This window comes from Choloepus didactylus, chromosome 3, assembly GCF_015220235.1.
Source record: "Choloepus didactylus isolate mChoDid1 chromosome 3, mChoDid1.pri, whole genome shotgun sequence".
In the NCBI taxonomy this organism is placed as follows: domain Eukaryota; kingdom Metazoa; phylum Chordata; class Mammalia; order Pilosa; family Megalonychidae; genus Choloepus; species Choloepus didactylus.
In genome coordinates this window covers 209,763,103-209,789,058 of record NC_051309.1, presented here as the reverse complement: position 1 = coordinate 209,789,058, position 25,956 = coordinate 209,763,103, and the positions used below count along the sequence as shown (strand labels likewise).

The 25,956-nt window shown below is 34.9% G+C and overlaps 1 protein-coding gene across 1 annotated transcript in view; it reads right to left on the bottom strand.

Moving 5' to 3' along the window:
- Positions 1 to 25,956, bottom strand: part of SGCZ (sarcoglycan zeta) — a 1,224,523-nt gene that overhangs the window by 573,281 nt on the left and 625,286 nt on the right. The window lies entirely within an intron of this gene.

The window sequence follows — 25,956 nt, the reverse complement described above, 5'->3', positions numbered from 1 at the left end:
AAAATAATGTATTTATAACCTGAAAGACAATAACTTTAATTTTAAAACTATGATCTCCTATGAAAACAATAAATGTTCATTTTTTATTTAGTATTTTTCTCTCTTTTCTTTTGAATGTCAATTAAATAATTAATACTCCAATGGAAATAATACTGAATAATTACATCAAAAATAAAAACACCTTTAAAAAGAAATAGTTACCTTTTAAGTCTTATAAAATATATGCAATATAAAATATGTAATATTAAATATTAAACCACTATGTTCATTGTTTCATTCCCCACTCTAAATAATATATTGAACCATATATTAAAAAGAACATTAAAAAGATTTAATTTCCCATTTGTATTTTCCCCTATTTTTGTTTTAATTTTAGAGCTGTAACTTAAACTTGTATTAATGCAGTTAAATATAACGTTTCCAATTTCTCATATCTAAAATATCATTGTTTCATTGGAGTTATATAAGTTAAATCATAATTTAAATGAATTAGAAATACTAATAATATTAGACAAACAATAGCAAATTATTTTTTAACATAAGGAGTTATCTCTTTGTTAACTATTTTTTTAAATTAATATTTAATGTTTCCTTGAAACTAGCCATAAGCTTTAGTCCTTAATAGGATTCCAATTTGGTGAAGAGTTGTGTAATCTATTGATATCATATAAGCATTACAACAAACAACAACACAACCAGGGACCTTTACTTTGCCTGAGGATTTTGGTGGAGATTTCATAGTTCTGATGGTGGTTATGATGATAAAGTAGAGAACATATTATAAGGGGAGGATAAAAGGAAGTCTAGGGACCATCAGAGCTAAAACGAAGTATAAGGAAAAGAAGAAAGAACACAGGAAACCAGTGTAAGAGGATGGGAGTGGGGAAGTTGGGAGGGGATGTGGAAGCCAGCAAGAATCTCTGCAGCAGAAGGTCATCCCTTGTGGAGTCGGTCTCTAAAAAGTTACAAGGCAAAAGCAGTGACTCTTCAGGTCATTAATTCCCTTTACTCTCATATTAAAGCAAATTTCTTTTATAAATTCTATTTAGACATGTATGTGAGATTAAGTTTGTTTTAGAAAACAAATGAGAAAATAGATCTCTGAAACAAAACACACACAAACTACAAACAAAATTGTCTTTCAGAAATGAGATTGAATGTTGGTTTTGTAAAGCAACAGAGATCAAGTAAATATATCAAATGCCTGTACCAACTTTGAAAAGTAAATGGCATAATGAAAGGCCAAAAGAAAAGGTTGTCAAAAAATAATTTTAAAACACAACAAAATAGATACAGAATTAAAACTGTTTTTATCACCTAGGGAATTTAATGGTATTTTCTTAAATAAAGCTGAGTTTAATGTTATTCTTTTATATACCAACTTCATCACAGAATTCTTTAGTGTATCTAATCTGGAAAAAGACAAGAAATTTAACATTTTCCTTAAAAATTCCTTCTGTCTTTAATTCTCACAGATCTGAGTGTTTCTGAATTCACACTAGTTATTTATGTGCAGTGGTAGAGTACTATCAAAGCAGTGTAGTACAACATAAAACTCTAAATGATTAAGCAAACTATCCTAAATTTGAAACTTTTTCAACCTTAGTCTAAGATGTTAGATATTGATCCATTTTCAAGTATTAGCTATATTCTGAAATATCTTAATTCCCTTGGCACTGGGGGAATCTGATAAGGTAGAAATAATTTTTTTTTCAGTAGATGCCAATTGTCACTCTATAGGAATCCTATCAGACAAATGTAAAATCATAAACGTACTTACTTTCTCAGAACAACTAAGTAGATTTCCTGGTTGGGGGAAAGGCGTAGAATCGTGATACTAACACATCTCCCTTGTTTAGTCCTAGCTCTCTATCCACCTATGCAATATAAATTTAACACGCTTAAAATTCTTTCTTTCCATTTCTTGTGGTTTTCAGGGTATGTACACCCTCCAGGCTACTCAAAATAATGAAGACCTCCTTCATCTTATTTCTCAATTATGTTTCATATATTTTGCATCTACAAAACATTCATTAAAATCAAGTAAGTTCTAAAATACAGACTTCCTTACTGAAGTCAAAGAAGTCTTCAGCCTCCTTGGATCAAGATGGTTATCAGCACTGCTTGCAGTTATATAAAATGCTCTGATTAAGATAATTCAGGAAAACTGGTTTATATCTGGACTTGTGCTTTCTCTAGGAAGAAATAAACTTTTACAAACCTAATAGTGTGAATAAAATTTCCAATTGGATGTTAGGAAGATAAATGAAATATTCATAGGCAAATAGCATTAAGCCCTGTGAATGTTTCAACTTTTTATCCAAAAATGTGGAAAATCCAGTTTTTGGAAGGGGTTATTTCCTGGGAAATTTAATAACACGGAATAAAAGGATCAGAAGAGAATGAGTTAATCCGGAGTGGCCTAAATATGGTTCATCACTAATAACTCAGCCCTGGGGGATTCTGGTGAAGGCTACAGTAGGATGTGATGGGAGAGAAAGTATCTAAGAGTAGCAGAAAACATTGCTACTTATTCCCTCGCCTCCCAGAAGAGGATAATAGTCCAAAGTACTAAGGCCAAGAGAATGTAGCTAATTATTCCAATACAGTTGGCTTCTTGATTTCAGTATTTTATCTAAGTATTTAGAGTAGGGAATAGTAGGTAGGACTCTAGGCAGAAGTGAGTCTTCATTCAAAAAAAAATATGTATTTAGTGACAACTGTGTGCAGGTAGAGTTCAAGATTGCTGTGCTCATGAGGTTCACATTATATTTGGACTAAAAGCAAAAAGCAAGTAGAAGAACGAGTAATATGTCAAAGAGTAACAGTCTCTGGAGATAATAAATACAGAATATAATAGATGTAGTATAAAAGCAATATAATATCAAATAGTGATAGATGCTCTGAAGATAATAGACACAGTAATATAGTGGGGGAAGGGCTACTTTAAAATTGGTAGAAAGAGAGTAGCTTTTAAAGGAAGTAACACCTGAGATGAGACCAAAATGATGAAAGTAAGGCTTTCAAGAAAAGGTGTAAAAGAGAAATTTGAATATTTTGAAGGCCTGATTGGTGTGGGATAAATAGAAAGGGACAAATGAGGAAATAGAGACAGTAGTGAGTACAGACAATTTTTGAAGTATAAAGAAGAGCAAAGAATTGGAATTATAGGTAAGAGTATGGGGTCTGGCGTTAGAGTACCAAATCAGGGGCCAGTCCAAGTGTACATGAAGGACACAAGATAGAGAAGGAAAAAGAAATGAGGAAACTTGATATGGGGTAAATCTTGATCTGGCAAAGCTGGGACCCAGAGACAGGTATACATGACTTGCAGAGTAGGGGCAGAGGAACTAGAGACAATATCGGAATATCAGCCAGGCAGGCGGACTACACAAAGTGGTGGACATAGAGAGAGGCTATAATTATAACAGCCAACTGAGAATATTTCTTGAATTTATTCACCAGTGTTCTGACATGGAGGACTCATATCTGCATGTGCAAAACTGAAAATAGCTGAACTGTGGTTAAAACGTGCAGATGCCTGGGCTGGAGACAAGTAGCCCTGAGACTCTCCTGCACACTACATGCCCTCAGAATCTTCCTTACCACAAACTTGCTCCATGTGGCTTTCAACTTCTGAGACCTGGAATACCAGAAGGTGAAAGTTTGGTCTTCTTTTCTACGCCAATAGTCTTTCCCCTCTTTCAATGAAGCTTTACTATTTATTTTCTTAAATTGGGACTGGTGGAAGAGGGGCATATGTGAATATTAACAAATGTGGCATCTTTCTGGGTAGGAAGAAAAGGCTAAAAAAAAAAAAAAGTTAGACACCTGCTCATATTTGTGAGAATAGGAGAAGATAGGAGGAGTGAAGGAAGATTTCAATGCATAAGATAATTGTTTCAAATTGTTGCTGGCTATATTAAAGGTAAAAACAGAAACTATTAATGGAATGCCCTGTTTTATTTTCTACAAGGGAGAAATGTTTGAAAGAATGACTAAAGGATCCTGCCAAAGTGTGTGCCATGCATTTACATCCTTGTGACCCTAATGGGGAAGGGATTTGGATAACTGAGAAATGGCAGTAAGAACTGAGAAGTTTTGGGGTGAGTTGTGGGACATAGCATTTTTAAATCTGAAAGTTTCAACAAGAATATAAAAAAGGACTCTTGAGCTTTGCATAAAAGCTTGAGGAAATCAGAAAATAACATCAAGTACAGATACTGAGAACTAAGTATCTCCAGTCCAGATTGCCCCACTAAATTACCAATCTGATGATAAAGCTGAAAAGAGAACCCAGTCTGATATATAGGCTAGCAAATCAATAATTTTTACCTTTCTTTGGAAGTGATGTAATTTTTTAATATCACATTAAAATTTTTTAGATACTACTCACATGAACAGTAGATATAATGCAGAGATGCAAGCATAAAGAATAGAAGGGAATAGCAATTTTTTTTTTACCTCACTCAGTAATTTGATTCCTTAAAATTAAAATATAAATTAAGCATCCAATTTCTGCTCAAAACTGTGTTCCCTGTTATGGGAAATACGAATGTAAGAGAGAAGTATGTGTCTCCTGGATGGTAAGCCAGCTAATTTGGGAAATTACTTTTAATTGTAGACAACAGCATTAGCTTTTGGCACACTGAAGTAACAATATCCAACATTCTTGTGACCATAAAAAATCTAATCTTGGCTCCCCAAACCCTTCTTAACTTCCTCACTGGGAATAGCAGATATTCGAGGAGAAGTGGTAAATCATGCTGGTGTCACCATTCATTAAGTTTTGATCATGTTAGATTTAACAGAACCATCTTTGCTATTTGTCAAGACAAGGAGTGGAACACAATAGATTAAATGCAGTTTCAGACTAAATATGCTGAGCCGCAGTCCCAGCTTGGCTATATTCCACACTTGGCATCCTGTGGCAAGTCCCTTAGCCTCTCCCTGCCCCAGTTTTCTCAACTCTCAAATAAATATAATGTTGACTTATATAAGGGCAATCTGGGAGTAGAAAAGTAGGATGTTAAAGTGCCCTTTCCATTTCAAGTGGCAAAAAAATACTAATTTTTTTTAACTTTTGTTCCAGCCCTTAGCTAGTAGTCCCTGCTTAAGTGTCATACGAGGATTTTTATTGGATATTAAATTTAGAAGACGTGACTGGAATATAATTTTAAAAACAAAATACTTGAAGTGTCCAAATTATATGGTGTAAACTTTAGACACCAGAAAGGCATTTTGTTTTCTGCTCCAAGATAATGAGTCTCTAAATAGCTACTAATGTTGAGCGAGATTGAAAACAATACAGTAAAGTTTACTTACCATGGCAGTTTAAACCTCTTCCTATCTATGATACTTAATTCTCAAAGGCACATTCCAACAAGATGGTAGTCAAAATTTGCTGTTAAAGAAAAATGTCCATTTGGAATGTTTGGTTTTGTTTTTCAAGTTGCTTTATCAGAAATGTTGTAGTCAGGTTTTACAGCACGGAAAAGTAGCAGGCTTGCTGACTGAATTTCAAGCATGATGAAAGATAGCTGAGTCAAATGGGCTGCCCCTTGAGATAAGAAATGTTAAAGGATTCTAGTCAAGCTTGATAGAAGAGAGAAACGTGAATAGGCATTAAAAGGGAAACACATTCCCGATGAATAAAAGTTTTACAAAATTTGGACATTTAAATAGATATTTTTCAGTGACCCAGGAGTCATCTTAGCACATTTTACCTCATGCACCCTAGGTACCATTAAAATTAAACACTTTTATACAAAAAATACTCCTTCAGCATTTAACTGGATGAAAATTGGTCACAATTTTTGACATTTACTTGGGAACACTGAGGTTAAAGTAATTCAATTCTCATAATCTCTTATGTGATGTTAATAGTAAAACTTAGCCATTAAAGCAACCTAGAAAGATTAAGTTCTTTGCCCATCCAGAAAGGTATCAACACCAAGAAAAAAAAACAACATAGCTGCGGACGTGATTTACACTGAGATTGCAAGCATGAAACAGGCCCATGAGCAGGCACTGCTGTCCATACACAATAGGAGAAAAAGGAAGTTCGACAGAAAAACCTGTAAGGAAAAAAAGATCTGCCAGAAACACAGATGGAGAGCTTAATCTGGGCAACGGGCAAGCCCACACCATGTGAAGCAATAAATATCAATGGGAAAACATTTTAAAGAGCAATGGTAAGGAAAAGAATCTGGGAAAGAGTAAGGGGCACTGGCTTTTATTCTAATCCCAACAGAAAAACCTTGTGAGAAGTATGATAGAGCATGGCTTCCATAATCCTGAAAATTAATTGGAAAACACTACTGGTTATGAAAAACATTGCAAAGTCCAAAATATTACTTCTATTGATATTCATTTTTTTCCAGTTTGACATTACTTATATTTTTACTGGATGAATTTAAATTATTTATAGTGTAGTAAAATTTGTTCAGACTTAAAAATTTCTAATGTGTATTGAACTCATAGGAAATTTTTTCTGTTTGGGGTTATCTCACTTTTGGAGAGGAGGAAGGAGGAGATTCATGATGAATATGCTTTGATTTAGAATGTGTCACTGTAAATTAATTAAACAGAGATAACCTTGTAGTCTGTACCGGTTTGTATATATTATCTCCCCCAGAAAAAGCCAAGTTCTTTGATGCAATCTTGTGGGGGCAGACATATTAGTGGGGATTAAGTTGGAACCTTTGGATTAGGTTGTTTCCATGTAAATGCGCCCCACCCAACTGCAGGTGATAACTCTGATTGGATAATTTCCATGGAGGTGTGGCCCCACTCATTCAGCGTGGCCCTGGATTGGTTCACTGGAGCACTGTAAAGCTCAGACAGAAGGAACAAGCTTGCTACAGCCAGGAGGGACACTTTGAAGAATGCACAGGAGCTGAGAGAGGAACTGCAGTTTACGGAGACATTTTGGAGGACAGCCTTTGAAAGCAGACTTCTGCTCAGGAGAAGCGAAGAGAGGACAAACGCCCCAAGAGCAACTGAGAGTGACATTTTGGAGAGAAGCTGAAGCCTCGAGAGTAACATCCTGGGAGAAAGTCATTTTGAAACCAGAACTCTGGAGCAGACGCCAGCCACGCGCCTTCCCAGCTACAGAGGTTTTCCAGATGTTATTGGCCATCCTCCAGTGACGGTATCCAATTATTGGTGACTTGCCCTTGAACTTTATGGCCTTAAGACTGTAACTTTGTAACCATTTAAACCCCCTTTTATAAAAGCCAATCCATTTCTGGAGTTTTGCAATCCGGCAGCATTAGCAAACTAGAACATAGTCCAAACAAGATTTTATTACTAGCATTCCTAAATGTTGACTACTTAGGTGAAGAAAAAGCAGTTGGGCCAATCGTCAGCCTTGAACTCTCTCTAGTTGTTTAGTTGTAAAAGGGGAATAAAAGACAAACTCCAGTCTAGATGTAACAAGTTAGAGGCAGAGAAAAATTCAGAGCAGTCCTGCCTTGGATGGCATGACAGGAACATAAAAAGAAGACTGAGCAGTCATCAGGAGGTGGGGCAGTGAGGGTGGATCACTCCATCAGTGCTGGATCAATGTCCCACTGAGGCCCCAACCTGATCCTCTGATCCCCTGCTCTTGGATCTTTAGGAGGGACCATACATTGAAGGAGTGAATTCTTAGTACGCTATTAGTTGTACTAACTCTGGTGAGCCCATTCAAATCATGACCATGCCCTTGCTTTCCACCAGAGATGGAAAGGGAACAGGGAAAAAGACAGATGCCTCTTTCTCCTTTGGTTTACATGCCATCCATGAGCCTCCTTTCAGTGTTGGTATTAAGAAAAGTACATAATGTAAAGTGGTTGTTCTTGTTGGCTGGAGAGCCTTTTGGAGGATGGATATCCTGTGCTCTTTTTCTGTTGTTTCTTGTCTTAGCTAATAAGAATATAAGCTTCACTCATAATTCTTTCATAATCACTCTAGTATCATGCTCAGAGTTAGGCACAATGTAGATGACCAATAGAGATTAACACCCTCTTGTATTGAATGTTGTGGCTTTATTGTTGAACTTGAATGAAATTGAGTTGATTATAATTCAGCAAAAGGAGCACTTTGGGAATCACTGTGTCATTCAGTGCATTATTGCTACACATATGGGCTTCAATAAATAATTCAATAAACATTTGTTAACTTAATGGATGGATGAATGTATGTAGAAAGCATATTCAGGAACTTGGAAACATATTTAGGGAGAATGGTGAGAGTGAGTGGAATTGTATTTGCTTCAAAATAATATTATACAATCACAGGCATTTTTTTTCATTTGTGAATTGGAAAAGCAGTAGCTGTTTTATGTTCTTTATTGCACTTGATATTAGTGGTAGTGGTAATGAGGGCTTTTTGAGACAATCCCCAAAACCATGTCTCTAATTCAAAGCTCAAATCTAAGCCCCACTCCTGAATCTGTAGCACACTAAATGAGGAGATTTCTGAATCACATTAAACATAATTAATAAATTAGCTATTAATCACAATTTCCCTGCTTCTACTCATAGTACCACAATATTTTAAGCCACTGTGGCTCAAAACCTAATAATTTTATTGACACGGATTCCATAGCCCTTATTTTTTGGCACATAGCACCGTTATTTTTTATTTCTCATATTTTTCACACGTATTTATTTTTATCAGTCTTCATTGCCAGCATTCTGTTTTAGGATATATTGTGTCACAGTAAAATTATTTTAGAGATCCCCAACTTCTGTCTTATTTCTTGCTGTTGTCAGCCTCAAGAAATATATTCCCCAAACATAAATGACCATTTTATTCACATATTAAACAAGAGTTCATGTATACTTTCTACTCACAAGGCACTTTTATAGAAGCTGTAGAAATAGCAGTAAAGACAAAAATATCTGCCATATTGGGATTTACATTCTCACGAACAAGAAAAATAAATAAAACATATAGACTGTAAGACCATGATAAGAGCTAAATAACACAGGGAAACAGGGTAAGAAAAATGGATGTTGCAATTTAGGTGGGTTAACGCCTCATTGAAAATGCAACCTTGGACTCAAGACCAGAAGGGTGTGAGGGAGTGAGCTGTGCATCCATCTGGGGGGAGAGCATTCCAGCCAGAGGGAAAGAACTTGGCTGCCATGTTCTGAGTCTAATGGAGAGACCAGTGTAGCTGAAGCAGAGAGAGCGATGGTGGATAAGGTCAAAGGAGTGAGGAGAGAAAGGATCACAAAGACATCGGAAGGTTTGTTCTCTATTCAAATATCACTTTTCACCAGGCCTCCCGGTCCCACCTCATATAAAATACATCCTTCCCTCCATCTTTATTTCTCTCTGCTGCTTCATTTCTTTTCATAGCACTTAAATATCATTAAATATTCATGGGCCTATTTTCTGTCACTTCCAATAGAATAGAATCCATTTGAAGACAGGAACATTGTGAGTTATTTACTGCTATCTCTCCCTAACGCAGAACAGGTAGGTACTTACTAACTTTTATTGAGCAAACAAATATTTTGTTGCCCCATTCATCTAACAATGTTGTTATGCATTGAGCAAGTGTCCAGTAAGATCTGATTCAATGAATTTGTCATGACTCCTAAGAGCATTTGTTGTGGACAGATTTTTGACTCAGGAAGTTTCAAGTTTGAATGTTGTTTCTACCACATACTATTTTATTTTTTCCTTCTGAGTTGTTTCCTTATTGGAAATCATTGGTGTTATTTCATCTACCTTAGAAACTTATGTAAAGATTAAATGAGTAATGTATAACAACTTATTCAAAAGATAAATAAGTATTGGATCTTAAGAGCTTTTCTTTCTTCACTCCATTTGTCTTTGGACATGTTTTCTATAAAAATTATACACTATGTAGAATTTCTGAAGAAAATTGATATTTTGGCTTTTACTGATTTAAAAAACTAAATTAGGGAATAAATTCATCCAAGTATATACTACAATATTTGGAAATATAATACAACTAATATCCAGTTGTCTGTAGACAACAAATAAGTAAAAATATGCAACTTAAACAAATATTATAGAACCAACTTTCAGACCATATCTGCCTCTTAACTATTTCCAGCAGGTTGTAGAGAGTTTTTTATTTTTATTTTTATTTAGTCATTTGGGAATTCAAGAGAATTTTCTTGATTTTTATTTTGGTTAATAGATTTGGGATGGAATGAATTGATAAGAATGACAAAAAATGTGCCCCAATGCAAAAAACAAAAACAATTTTATGGATTGAAGGGGCTCCTTTAAATATCCAGTGAGATTGACCTTACATTCACAGTTTTAAAAAAAAGGAATTTAAAAGACTATTTATTGTATGAAAATCACTGATTCTTATTTCTATGAACACCCCATCCACGGGGGCAGGAAACTAGTTGACTACACAGTCTTGTGGTCTTTCCATTCAACCTTTGCCTAATGCTACTCGGTGTGTGTAACCAACGGCTTTCTTCAGAGCGTTGCAGAGACTCGATTCCAGATTCTCTCAGTGCCTAGGTTGGTACAAAATGATTTATCTTTAAAATTTGCATTCCCTGCAGGAACCAAAAGAGGCATATACCAGGCCACAATACTTACTTTAGGCTTCTACCTGATGATATGGAAAAGCCTCCACCACCTTATAAATTGGTGACTGTGCCAGTTTGAATGTATTGTGTCCCCCAAATGCCATTATCTTTGATGTAGTCTTGTGGGACAGACTTTTGGTGCTGATTAGATTTGCTTGGAATGTGCCCCACCCAGCTGTGGGTGGTGACTCTGGTGGGATAGTCCCATGGAGGCGTGGCCCTGCCCATTCAGGGCGGGCCTTGATCAGGGGAGCCATATAAACGTGCTGACTCAGAGAGACTGAACGGAGTGCAGCTGTGAGTGACGTTTTGAAGAGAAGCAAGCTTGCTAGAGAGGAACGTCCTGGGAGAAAGCCATTTTGAAACCAGAACTTAGGAGCAGATGCCAGCCACGTGCCTTCCCAGCTAACAGAAGTTTTCCGGACGCCATTGGCCATCCTCCAGTGAAGGTACCCGATTACTGATGTGTTACCTTGGACACTTTATGGCCTTAAGACTGTAACTGTGTAGCTAAATAAACCCCCTTTTTATAAAAGCCAACCCATCTCTGGTGTTTTGCATTCTGCAGCATTAGCAAACTAAAACAGTGACCTTTATAAATTGTATTTAACCGGTTTAAAGGTATCTTATCTTATAATTCAGAAACATCACAGATATTGAGTGAGTCTGACTAGATGAATATGGAAAAGAGTTGTTTTAAAGTATGTCAGTTGCTATTTCTGAGAATAATTAAAAATATCAACAGCTACTTAATCCTTAACATTCAATTAATTAATTAAATATTCTTTATTTACTGTGCATAGTAGTTTAGAAAAGGCAAATTGGAAGGAAGAAAAGGAAAAATCAGCTAATTATTTTTAAAACTTTAAAAAATTAGAAAAAGTAAAAATTCATATTTTAAAATTCACTTGAAAGATTATGTAGATGTAATGATGAATTAAAGGACACTTATTCACTAGGGTATTTCCATGATAGAGTATTACGTGAAATTATATTAACGCCTGTCCTAGTGCCATCTGCAAGATTCTGCATTTTAACAGTATGTTAGTGCATCCTACCAGATATGTTTATTCCAAGCTTATGTTTCATTATATTCCTAAACTAAAAGACTAAATGTTCCTATTTAATCTGAAAATGAAGCAAAATGAAATAACTTATTTTCATTCACACCCACCCAAATAATGTTCTTTAATGAAATGAAAAGAATCTTCTTTGAGTTGAAGAAGAACTGCACACTTTAACACTGAATGTTGCCACATTCCAGGGGAAGGAAGGGAATTAGCAGCAAAAACAACAGCAAACATTTGTACGGAATTGTCATATGCCAGGCACTCATCTAATGCCTCAGGAGTGTTAACTCATTTTATCAGCACCATCCAAAACCTGGAGGGAGGGAGGTGGTATTTATTATCCATGAGAGACAGACAGGTCAAGTACTTTCTCCAAGAGCTGGTAGGGACTTAGGGGCAGGAGCAGCAGAAGGAGAGGGAACCTTTGTCTTCTGACTTCCAAGACCATGCTCTCAGCCAGTGAGCTCAAGGCCAGGGGGCCTTCGCATGTATTACTTCATTTATTCATTGACACCACTCTGCAAAAGCAAGTATCAGAAATCCCATTTCATAATTAACAATCTGAAGCTCCAATAAGTTAACATACTTGAAGTCCCACAAATGAGTAGAAAATTGATCTTTGGATTCAGGTCTATAGATTGACGTGGAAGTTGTTGGTGATTTTATTTTCTTAACGACACCTCAGTTCTCTCCCTGTAAACATTTTCCAGATGTCTACTACATGCAAAGCATTTAAATATAACAATATACATTATATTGTCTCTAATTTAAGGAGTGACAACTCTAGGATACATAAACAAATAGGTAAATGACTGGAATTTGTGTTTCCTGGTAGGTAAATTATTTTAAGCTGCAAATGGAATTATTTCAGGTAGTGAATAAACATGACATTAAACAGACTTGATTCTCACAAAGAGAAATTTATTCCATTCTATAGTTACTGCCAGGAATTTTGAGTACTTCATGCAGAAAATCTGTTTTGTGATACGTTGACCACATTACTAGCCGTCTTCCCCCCAAAAAAGCTATTAGAGTTTTCAGCCAAATGATGTCTCTTTAGTTGGCATTTAATAACTTTTTCTGTTTTCATGTGTTTCCTGCTATTTTTGATTTATGGCAGGTGAATGTGATTTCCGATACAGTATTGATATAAAATTTCCCTCAAGAATAAATTTATTTAACTAGAGGTAGTGAATCAATTTAAAGAAAAAATATTCAAAAAATAGCAAAGTGGTACACAAATATGGGGAAAAGTAATGAAGACTGTAGGGAAATGACTAAGGTTTGAAATACACCATAATTAACTAAAAGAAGAGGCCTCTGAAAATTAAATGGATTAAATCTGAAAAGGCAAGTTCATTTTAACAGGAAGAATGTGGTCAGACACTGGATGCCCCAGTAAGGGAATTTCCACTGAGTACTATATGTTAGACTTAGTTCATAGAACTTTAAGTTATGGGTCCAGAAGCAGTAAGTCCAAGAATTTTCGATAAAATCCACATGAGGAACAGACACTCTAGGAATTTGATGGCAGCAATAATCACTCTGGTTGATGATCAGATGGGGTCACAGAAGCATTTGATGCATGTTTTATATAACCTTTGAGATTTTAATAAAGGAAGAACAAGGCAAGATGGTGGCACTTCAGGTAAAGAAAAACCAAGAAAAGAGGAATGGAAAAATCATATAGTATATTTGGAGAGACTTGGGTAGCGTGAAAAAAAATATGAAAATAACTTGAGAACCAGCATATCAAAACCATGAGAAGAGATGAAAATAGAGGCGATTATTTAAAAATAAAGGAGGGTAGTTTGCAGCTGAATGTATAGAAAGTAATTTCCTTTTCCCAGAATAGTTATACCTTTTGTCTGTCTACTATATTCCTTTTCTAATTTTGAGTTACAGTAAACTAATTTTATACTTCAACATGGAAATAAGTTCATACTGAAGAGTGAAGGAAGAAGAATAAATAATTTTGAAGAAGCAGTAGGAACAGCACTTGCCTCACTAGGATATCAAGATAGACTATAAAGCTGCATTAAATCAATGTGGTGCTGATTCAGGGAGAGATTCATAGACCTCTGGTATGTGACATACTTCCAGAAATAGATCTACATGTAGGGTTAATTTGAAGTGACTGAGAACACCAAGTATTGGGGAAAAAATGGTGAAACAGGAATTCTCAAAAACTGCTCTCTGAGAGCAATTAAGAAAATATCTGTTTGGCTGGAGATGTACATGCTCTATATCCTGGAATTTTGCTTTGTACACTACAGAAACTCCAGCACTTATACAGAAGAAAACATGTTCAAGGATGTTTCTGTAATAGTAAAATATTGAGGAAAAAAAAAACACACGTAAGTATCCGTCAATAGAGAAATGTGAATTCAAATTGAGGCATATTCAAAGAGTAGAACATCACAGAGCAATTCAAATAAATTTAACTAAATCTACATGTATCATTCATAAATCATGAAAAATATAATACTAAATTACAAAACCAACATTGTACTACCAATATATATCTACACATGTATATATGCCCACACATATAACTTATGCTCACATAATAAGCAGTAGAAATACACAAGCCTAGGAAGGATGTATATACATTTATTTCTATTCCCTCTTCTTGGTGTGTGACCTTGGACATAACATTTGTGCTCTAGGCACTTTTTCTGTAAAATAACAAGGAAAATCAACCCAGGGTTTCTTGTGAAGAGCAGTCTATGACCATATGTTGAAAATGTATAGATAAAATTTACACTGAAAACCAGGGTGATGGGATTGAAAATGAGAGAGAGAGAGAAAAAAAAAAAGGTAAGAGGTCAAATATCTTTATCATTGCTCCATGAAGAGAGTCTATCCCGAAGTGAGACTTATGAAAGGAAAGGAAAGCTGAAATATTGAAATCAAGCCAAAAACAAGTGGAGGGCCAAGGTATTAGATAACAAGGGAAGCTGTGTAGTGAAATGAGGGAATACGTGGTAGGGGTCAGAGAAATGGATAACTAAACTAACATAATAAAAAATGGAGCCTCTATTATTCAGCTGCACATAAGAAAAATGCCAAAACTGAACTTGAATGAAATTCTTCTAAGAACTTGTTTTATGCTCCTGATGCACAGATTCCAGCAGGCAGTCTCCTGGAATCAGTGGCCTGGGACATTTGCTTGAAGGCATAGGCATGCAACTGCTCTTTGCAATCTTTGTTTTTATTACTTAACAGATTAGAGAGCAGTAGGACATAGATCAGAGCAATTTCCTTGGCTAGAATCCAACTTCAGTAGAAGTGTTGAGTTGTAAACATGAGTAGATGCAGTTGGTGGCCAGTCAGCACACAATTCATCATTCTTTACTTTTAAGTTTAGTGATACGAGAGAGAGAGAGAGAGAGAGAGAGAGAGAGAGAGAGAGAGAGAGAGAGAGAGAGAGCACACTGTAATCCTCTGATTGTAAGGAGATATGTAGGATAATTAAGAATTATTCATGTTCATTAGATTGTCCATGAGGATATTCATTTAAAGAGTCGTCACCTAAAAATCGCTCCATGAAACTAAATAATGAGGAAATAATATCCTTTAGACTTACTGTATTAAGATATTTTATGTAATGTTTTAAAAAATAAAGTTTCATATTTAACTGTATACTTATTTCTTGATTAAGATGTTCCAATTGACTGAAGAGACATTTAAATGAGTACTGAATATCTAAACTAATACTAAAAGCCTATAAACCAGGTCAGGTGCCTATGAGATATCTTCATTAAATAAAAAAATAGGCCTATTGTGCTGTGGGCTTAGTTGCCACTCAATAAAAATAGGTAGATTCACTAAACTATTTCAGTGAAGTATTTTTCTACCATAATATATAAATATCATACATATGTCCATTTTTACCTAATCTCTTTTAACGTCAACATTATCAAATTAACTTCACAACTAATTCTCTTTCTAGGCACATTAAAATAAGAAAGTTATAAACATACCACTCTCAATGATAAATTGAAATGATATTCAACATTCACCCTGCCAGTTTTCTCCTAATAAAGAAACGTGAACCTTGTTTTACCTGAATTTCATGAATTGGGTAAAATTCAACTTTTCCTTTCTGGTCAAAGAGGCCACATTTCACTCATCAAACATATTCTATTCACTTATTTATTTCCAAGTCAAACAGTGGTTGGCCCATGTGAATACTCAATACATACTTACTAAATAAATGAGGAAATGAATGAAAGAGTGCAATAACTTAATTCTGGTTACTTTTTCCAGCAGAATGAACTTGACATGAACTGCAATAAAGTAAACCAACCATTAGGTAAGAGGACCAGGAAATTCGGACAGATTTTCACAATCCTTGTACACTTTTCCTTACCTTTACCCACCTTGAACATTCATAAGTATTTTATCAAATGTGGCTGGAGGGAGTGGGAGAAGAAATATACATCTTGGAAATACACATGCAGATTTTGGTGATAGAAAGACAGAGGCAAGGGACTGATGACAAAAAAAAAAAAAAACCCAGAGGTAGTCAGGTGACTCAACCAGGTGTAAAGTTTCACCTAGCCACTGCCTTGTGTGCAAACTTTGCCCATTTCACATAGGCCATCTCAGTCTTCCCTAGGAGGGGAGAGGGCACTGTGGTGTCCACCATCTATTACAGGTTAGCCATCTGGCCTGTCATAGCTCCAGAATGCCATTACTACAGTGCTCCTCAGATTTGAGCCCTGGTTCAACAGTGTACAATGGTGTTTTCTCTAACCACGTGATTAACTAATAGAAAAGACTTATTCTTCTGGGATTTCAATGTAACATATACTAACACATTATTGCTCCACTAGAAAGTGGTCTGGAAGACTTAGAAAAAGTGAATATAATTTAGAGTTGACATTAATATGTATGAGTATTAAAATGACTGATGAATTCTAAGATACACTATGAGGTCAATTAAAAAAAATCAGTAGTGAATAAGGAGCTAAATGACTTCTAATTTTAGTGAATTTCTTCAAAAAGATCCATGCATAAAGGTGAATAAAATGTGGATTTATTAGTCCATAAAAAAGAAATTCAGTTTATAAAGGTCTAGCATGGTCACTAAGCCATTGTACTTTTGTATGTAAATGGGATATGTAAAACTTAATCCTTACTAAATAATATCCTGTTTGTGCATTTATCATAATTTAATTATTTTTTATTGTTGAGAACTATGCTTTTTATCACTCTTAATACTCTACCGTTTACTTTAGGATCTAGAAAGGATGCATGCCCTATACTTTGAAAGTTATCCACATTTAATAGTCAAAATTAAATAATCTTTGCCTTTATCCCTGCTTCTAGCAATACTATTATTTACACATAGCAAGCCTATAGGGAATGTTTAAATCATTAATTTTTGTTTTCTCCCCAGCAAAGGAAGGAGCAAGGAAAGTATTGACAACTTATGCCAACCCGTTCTTTTTCATTTATACTCTATTAGCTAAAATGTCAACAACCAATGTTATCCAAGTCATCTCAAGAATGGAGCACTTTACTAAATGAGCCACTTCATCAAAATAAAAAGAACAAATATATGTATTTAGATATGTTCAAGTATTTAGAAAATACAACTGAAATAGCACATGAATGTAACTTAACAGTCTTACAGAAACCTTCATCAGAAATACCCATTCTCATTCCTCCTTTCCAAACTCATGCAGAGCCATGACCTCCTCCATTCTTAACACCCCCTTCATAAAACATTGTATATTGTACTTTTTCTTTCTCTGAATCAATAGAAGTAGTATCAGGACCTTGAATTTGGTAGATACTGAATTAATTCACTGATTCTTTGCATTTTTAAAATGAGTGAAATTTTTGGGAAATAATGTTAAATATGGCAATTTGGGAATATGCAGGTTTTGGCAGAATGATGGATTTCCAGTGACTGCTTATTAATGGCCCTTATATCCTCTATCTTCAGTTTTTACAAATTGTTCCAGGATGTTCTGCTTCTGAGACAGTGAGACAGTTTGAGGATTCTGAACAAAGGTAATATAGTTGAGACTTAGGGAGCGGCCTATTTTGCCGGTTTGGATATATTATATCCCCCAAGAAAAAGCCATAAACTTTTAATCCAATCTTGTGGGATACTAGGATCAGATTATTTCCATGGAGGTGCGGCCCCACCCATTCAGCATGGGTCTTGATTAGTTTATCAGAGCCCTCTAAGAGCTCAGACGGAAGGAGCTCAGTGCAGCAGCTGAGAGAGATATTTTGGAGACAGCTGTTGAAAGGAGACTTTTGCTGATGCTTTGCAGATGCTAGCACAGAGTTTGCTCTGGAGAATCTAAGAGAGGATAAAACGCCCCAAGAGCAACATTTTGGAGAATGCCACTTTGGAAACACGACCTGGGAGCAAAGGAAGACGACGCCAGCTACGTGCCTTCCCAGCCAACAGAGGTTTTCCAGACGCCATCGGCCATTCTTCATTGAAGGTACCCTGTTGTTGATGCCTTACCTTGGACACTTTATGGCCTTCAGACTGTAACTATGCAACCAAATAAACCCCTTTTATAAAAGCCAATCCATTTCTGGTATTTTGCACAACGGCAGCATTAGCAAACCGCAATAGCTATAGTAACACAATAAATGCCAGGATCTCATGTCCATAAGGCACCATCGCATTTTCCTCTTGGTTTCCTCTGTAGATGCTGCTTTTATACAGTTCTGTATCTAGATAGACAAATAGACTGAAAAACCCTTATAAGGTCCCCTGAGTCTAAGCAGATGTTATATATGCCAGACAGTGCTGGGGCTTACGATGAGTATTTTTGTTATATTGAGTATCTGTGTTTGTCTGAGGAAATGATTTAAAGTGCAGTTAACCACAAGTGGTTCCAAAGCGCTGCAGGGCTGTGTGGTTGAAGGTTTACTCATGCATAGTCTGTTTAACTGCTACTCATCAGAGAGACAGTATGAAGAAATGGTAGAGGGGAAGGATAGGCTAATAAAACATCCCCATACAGAAGAGTCAGGAAAGCTGTGGAAAGGAGAGGCAAGAGCAACCAAACGGTAAAATGGGTAAGCATGAGGAAATGAAGGAATTACAGAACAATAACTCTCAAAAATAGAAATCATATCTAATCCATCAAAATAATTTTTTATAATCAATACTAAAAATAGGCATAGAATTAAGTACTAATTTCAATGATGGTTTTTCATTTATCTGAGGAAGCTTCAGGAAAGCCATCTTGGATCTTAAAGACTTGACAGTTCAATAACAGAAACCTTGAAAAACACTCAAAGTGAGTCTACAAATTATGAGATGGTAAGCCTACTCAGTGTATTAAAATCATTTTTACAATAATTATCTGATGAAAATTTTAAAGGGAAATATTTAGAAGATAATAGTTTTATATATAAAACCATATTTACACAGAGAAAAATTAACTAGGGCAACCTGCTTTCTTAGAAATCAGAGTTACATATATCAATATATGGGTTAGAATAAAATAACGATGGGTTTAAAGAGTTTGGAAAAGTTTTTTGGTAAATAATAATCTTTACTGTTAATTCATTAGTGAAAAAATGCCTCAAGCTTTAGAGGACGTTTAGCACAAGGATGGCAAATGGGTTACATCACATGGGCCAATTCCAATCGATTTCTAGTAGCTGCCTGGAGAAGTGGATGGAAGGGGCTACTCCCAGCCTCCAGGGGAATGAAGGACAAGACTGATTAGGGACAGCAGCAGGCTGACTCACTCTAGCCCAGTTTGCTTGTATTCACTATCTTTTCTCTCTTTCCAAGGACTTCTAAGTTAAAGATGAACACTGCAATTTAAAAAATAAATGTCTTTCTTCAGAATCATATTTATTCCACCACACCCACACACATGCCCTGTGAGACAGAAAACTAATCTCCTCTAAAACAGCAAAATTCCAAGGCTAGGGAGTGAGTCATCTCAGACGTTTATAACTAATTTTTTTTTCCAAACATGCTAGATGTGCAGTACTGAGCATCCATATTAGAGTCCAACTTCAAAATAAACTTCCAAAGCCCACAGCATGAGACAATACACTACAGAACTGCATAGAGTGACCTGCACTGGTTTTAGGGAAACCAAAAGGAAAAATTAATGTTTTGAATAATGTTGATTTGAAGTCCATATTGCCTCACCAAGAGTTACTATTCTTTAAAGACAAAAAGCAAAGCACCTTCTACAACTCTCCAAACTGCCAGTTTTGCTAGCACACGCTTGTGCCAGTTTGAATGTATTATGTCCCCCAAAATGCCATTATCTTTGATGCAATCTTGTGTGGGAAGATGTATTAGTGTTGATTAGATTGTAATTCTTTGATTGAGTGTTTCTGTGGAGATGTGACCCACTCAACTGTAGGTGATTACTCTGATTAGATAATTTCCACGTAGGCCTGGCCCTGCCCATTTAGTGTGGGCCTTGATTAGTTCACTGAAGCCCTACAAAAACTCAGACAGAAGGAGCGAGCCTGCTACAGCCATGAGGGATAATTTGAAGAACACACAGGAGTTGAGGGAGGAGCTTCAGCTTACAGAGACTATTGGAGACAGCCTTTGAAAGCAGACTTTTGCTCCGGAGAAGCTAAGAGAGGACAAACACCCCAATAGCAACCAAGAGTGACATTTTTGAGGAGCTTCAGCCTAGAGAGGAACATCCTGGGAGAAAGCCATTTTGAAATCAGAACTCTGGAGCAGACGCCAGCCATGTGCCTTCATGGCTAACAGGTTTTCCGGACACCGTCGGCCATCCTTCAGTGAAGGTACCTTACCTTGGACACTTTATGGCCTTAAGACTGTAACTTTGTAACCACATAAACCCCCTTTATAAAAGCCAATCAATTTCTGGTATTTTGCTTAATGGCAGCATTAGCAAACTGGAACAATACTCAGTTTGATTGAGTTTATTACGGTTAAAGGAAAAAAAAAATCAAATGAAATTAGTGAACAAAAAACAAAACTAGGGTATAGTAACTCAAAACATGTTTTAATTAGTCTGACTGCTTTTCATATAAATTGTTACAAAATGAAGTGTGTGTGAATGTACCTGAGTATACATCCAACCTACATATATAGATATATAACAGCATATAATTAAACATCTGGGAGTGTGTAATTCAGATGAGATGCTTCTGGAAGTCACCTCACTCTTCAAAATTTTCAGAAGAGACCAAAAATTTTCTGTGATTAATTGGTCATTTTATACTTCTCTGGAAAGAAAATATAAGTGATTCAACAGTAAGCATATTTATTGTCTATATTCAAATATCCTCTCCAAATTGTCTAGCTTTCTTTTCAAAATAATATACATATTATCCAGAAGTTAAATATTTACTGTCAGAAAAATAGATAAGAATAATCAATGAAAACAAAGTAAATGGTTTATGTGATTGCCAATTCTATATATTAGCAAATCATGAGAATCTCAAGAAAAGAATTGAAATCAGCTGGGGCCAACCATATACCACATGGTTGCTTTTATTTTAATTTTCTCAGCTGAAGAAAAAGTCCAAGTCTCCATAAATGCAAAGTGATACATTGGTAGGCAAAGTAAAGTTATTAAAAATGAAGCACCTCAGAAATTCTAGTTATTGTAATAAAAATGGCATATCCAGGTGTATGACAATAGTTATATTTGAAAAGTATTGATTATAATATCCATATTTTAGTATTGTGTATATTATTATTTCCAAACTATTTATAATTTGATTTTTTCAGATTTTCCTAGAGCACCAATTTCCTCAAATGCTCCTAAGATAGGAGAAAATGAGAAAGAGCTAGAAGGAAATACCTGAAACTGTCAAACTCCAACCCAGTAGCCTTGATTCTTGAAGACGATTATATAACTTTGTAGCTTACATGGTGTGACGGTGTGATTGTGAAAACCTTGTAGGAGCGCACTGCCTTTATCCAGTGTATGTATGGATGAGTAGAAAAATGAGGACAAAAACTAAATGAAAAATAGGGTGGGATGGGGGAGATGATTTGAGTGTTCTTTTTTATTTTTATTCTTTATTCTTGTTCTTATTCTTTCTGGTGTAAGGTAAATGTTAAAAAATAGATTGGGGTGATGAATGCAAAACTATATGATGGTACTGTGAACAGTTGATTGTATACCATGGATGATTGTATGGTATGTGAATATATCTCAATAAAACTGAATTTAAAAAAAAAAGAAAAAAATGTATGTTTTTGAGGCAGAAATTCCACTTTGGTGTTCTAGGACTGATTACAGTTTTGTTTTGTTTTTTTACTTTCTTCTTTACTGTTTATTTTCTGAGTGTGTTTAATAATGAGTGTGTGTTACTTTTCAAATGAATATTTAAAGCCATTTTCACTTGGAAATAAATAAATACACACCATGAAAATCTATAAAGCCAGAAAAATTATGTAGAAGAATATTTTATGACATAGAAAGATGGTCATGATATTTTGTGAAGTAAAAAAAATGAATTAAAAATTATCTGTTAAATGATCTATTTTTCTGTAAAGTATATTTTACACATATTTTAAAAGACTAGAAGGTTATATACTAAAATATTAACTGTGGTTAATTTTATGTACTAGATTACATGTGACTTTTATGTTGTTCTTTATTTTTATTTTCTAAATTTTCTGTAAAGAACATTGCTTTTTGTATTAAAGTTCTTAAATGGAAAAAAATAATAGCGTGTAGAATATGTTATTTTATATATATATACATATAACAATTGTTTTCCTTTCTATACAATTGTACACCTTTTTGCTAGATATAATATATATACATGTAACAATTGTGTTCCTTTGTATACAGTCATATATCTGGTTGCTAGCAAAAATGTATTCAGATTTCACAGGTGTTTTAGTAAGTTTAGTATTTATGTTAACTCATGAAATTAGAACATGATAAAATTTTCAGAAAAGGTCATGGATTACCTAGAAGATAAGAAATTTACTCATCCATCTCCTTGAAGCTCCAATCCATCTTTAACAGAGCAAATTAACATCAATTTAAGATTTCAGCAATTCAGGAAATACCCAATATAAGGTTGCCATGGGAACACTGAGCAGCAGAACCAATATGGAAACTACTTGGGCTAACACTGCCAAGAGCTATCAAACTTTATGACATAGGTAAATACACTGTGTTTGAAAGTAGAAATACAGAAGGTTTTATTCGGTTCCTTATTCAATGAACTGTTTTATAATCAGAATAGTAAACATTATTTAAAGATAAATTAGTGGGTTAAAAGGTTTTTGCTAGAACATTTTGAGTTATCCAAATACCAAAATAACAGATACAGTATTTTCAAAAGCAAGTAGATGTATGTGAACCACCTCGGCAAGAAAAATGTTAAAAGTAAAGAAAACAGAATAAAAGAAAAGAAAAAGAGGAAAAGACAAATGGAAAAAACAAAAAGGCAGGGAGATGAAAGTTGGGAAGGAGGGAAGGAGAAAAGGGAATAAATGTTTGCATCTCCTTCAATTGTGACTGCATCATAAAGTCATCTTCAGTAGAGAATATGGTGTATTACAGATTGATACTAAAGGTTAATTTTTTAAAATGGAAGTAACATGAAATTATTTATTGTATTTTGAATGTTACAAACTGAATTTATCCTGTGGGATTGGAAACACCTATCATCAGTTCTTGTCTCAATTAAATAGAAAATAAATATAGGATATCAGCTGGCTATAACATGGAAAACTTGTCATACTTAATATGGTGATCCTAAGTATATGAATAAGTTTTTCTCCTTTTGGCTATCACTAAAATACCACTCTACTTTCACTCCTGTACCAATTTTCAGATGTTTGTAGGATGTAGGGTACAGATTGGCATGGGTAATATTTTTAAAATATAAACACTTCAATATACAAGCCTCTGACTCAGAACTCTAATAATAATAGAAAACTAATGTAATGATATATTAAAGAAGTGTATAAAGATAAAACCATATAATATTGGATTTGGGCAATCTAACACTGAAAGCAGACAAAACTAAGTTTCTTTATTAATTCATCCAATCTTTCACAGGGACACTAGGCAAATTACTTGATTTCTTTATGCTTCAGATTTCTTATTCATAAAATGGAAGAGAAAGTATAACCAGTATCAGAACCTTAAACATAACACCATCAACTGCTTTTAATTTGGAGGGCCACAGCTAGGAATTCTAATGAAGTCTAATTCTGTAAATATTCATAAGAAGACATCAGAGGAAATGAAAAATATACAGCACAGACTAATCTACTGGGAAGAGGTATATGAATAAATTTTGATATACTATCCAACTTCCTCATTTTTACATGTGTGGAAATTAAGGCCAAGAAGAAATCTTCCGCAACTTGCCCAGATGGATTTGGCACTGATAGAATTAGAAACCAAAGATCCAGTCCAGTGTTCGTTTTTGCCTACCACTATTCCTCTCACCCAGATGTAAGAGCAATCTGATGGTTACACAGGCCACCCTGTTGATACCTGGAGCAGATTCAGCTAGTCTAGCTGGCCAGTGGGTTGCCTTTCCGCAGTCATTGCTCCATGTGTGTACGGTATAAACAAATGCCTTCCCAAAGAGACGAGGAGCATTCTTTGGTAAGAACGCACTAACAATCACCAAGAATCGAGTATTTGCCTATTTTCACTTCATTCGGCAAATACCATATGTTATGCACTCTTCGAATCCAAAAAGAATTAGGCAATATGTAAATTGCTAGTGTCTAGGGTGAGAAAGAAGTGAGTAAGAAAAGGTAGGGTGGGAAGTAGTAGTTTTCTTAATACATAGAGGAGTTCAATAAATATGATAAAGGAGTTCAAGACAAGGAAGCTTTTGGAAAACCAAGGAGTTTTTTCTAAAAGGTGTGAGGAAAAAAATTTAATTTGTCAAGAACTAGCATTTTCTGTGTTCCAGGTCACATACAGCACTGTGGTGTGCACTGTAAAGAAGTAACAAAATCAAGGAACTATTTTACTCAGATACATTATCATTTTCCTCCTTTGACATTGGAATTTTTCTATTACTGTTTTTATAATTCAAATAGTGGAATAGACTTTAAAGTGTATTTTCTGAAAAAGGAAAAATTCATGGTAAAACCATTAAAATCTATGGAGTTGTATTCTTTTTTAGGGACAACTACTGACTATATATATATATATATATATACACACACACAGAGAGAGAGAGAGAGAGGGAGAGAGAGAGCGGGAGAAGGGAGACATTGCATGACATCATTATTTACAGAGAAAAGTTAAGAGATTTCAAGAGAGGTGTTCAGAGTTGTGCAATAGTAAATGAGAAATGGGGACAAGGGTCATCTGATAAATCTAATGCACTATTCAATGCCTTATGTTTTATCTCCTCATAAGTAATGGCCATAAATAATTGCAAGGAATACAATTATTCTAGTAATATCCAGTAAATTCCCTATGGTAGTCAATTCCTATGGTCCTTTTTTTTTTACCCCCTAAGCTTTAGATGTTTCTCTAACTCCTCTATGGACTGTAAAACAGGCCTATTTATAAACTACAAATTCCCAAATTCTGTAGTCCAGGTCTCTTTTAAGTCAATTACTTGATATGTACATTTGTTTCATATTTCAAATCATAATGCTCACTTTCAGAGTTTTTAATATTTTCTAGGTTTGTTATTAGTTTAGATAAATAAGCTTAATTTAAAAAAAGAATGCAAGAAATATTTTTTAAATCCTGTTCAGAATATAGAAAAGACTTATTATATCCAAATGTACATAATATATAAAATAGAATTTTAATTTATGATGCAAGGATTTCCAAATTTGTCTATTATCCTTGAATTCATATTTTATGAATCATATTAAATGTCAGTATAAACGGACAGTACTAAAACCCACCAGCACTTTTCTAATTCCTTTCACTGTGGGATGTATGAAAGTGAGAAATATAACAAAAAATTTTCACTCAAAACATGAAGTTTGCTGCATAATTTTGATCTTTGAAAGTTGAATAACTTAGAGACAGCAAACTTCAGCCATTAAAGAAAAAGTACTTTTGACATTCATGTCAATAGGGCTTAAGTCAGCATGTCTCTTCTGATAGTGCAATTTGCTTGGCTTTATATTGTCAATTATAATTCCACTTTCCTGCTAAGTCGATACAATTAGATTACTACAGGGACTTCATTACGGCCACAGAAAGGACAGCAGCTGAGGTAGACAGTTTCTTCCTGTGATGCGAGTACTACTAAATGGTTACTGAAACAGTGATCTACAAAAGGGAGATAAATGCCGCTGTCTTAAATATTAAGACCAATGATAGCAATGACAGTAAAAAATATTAGTGCAA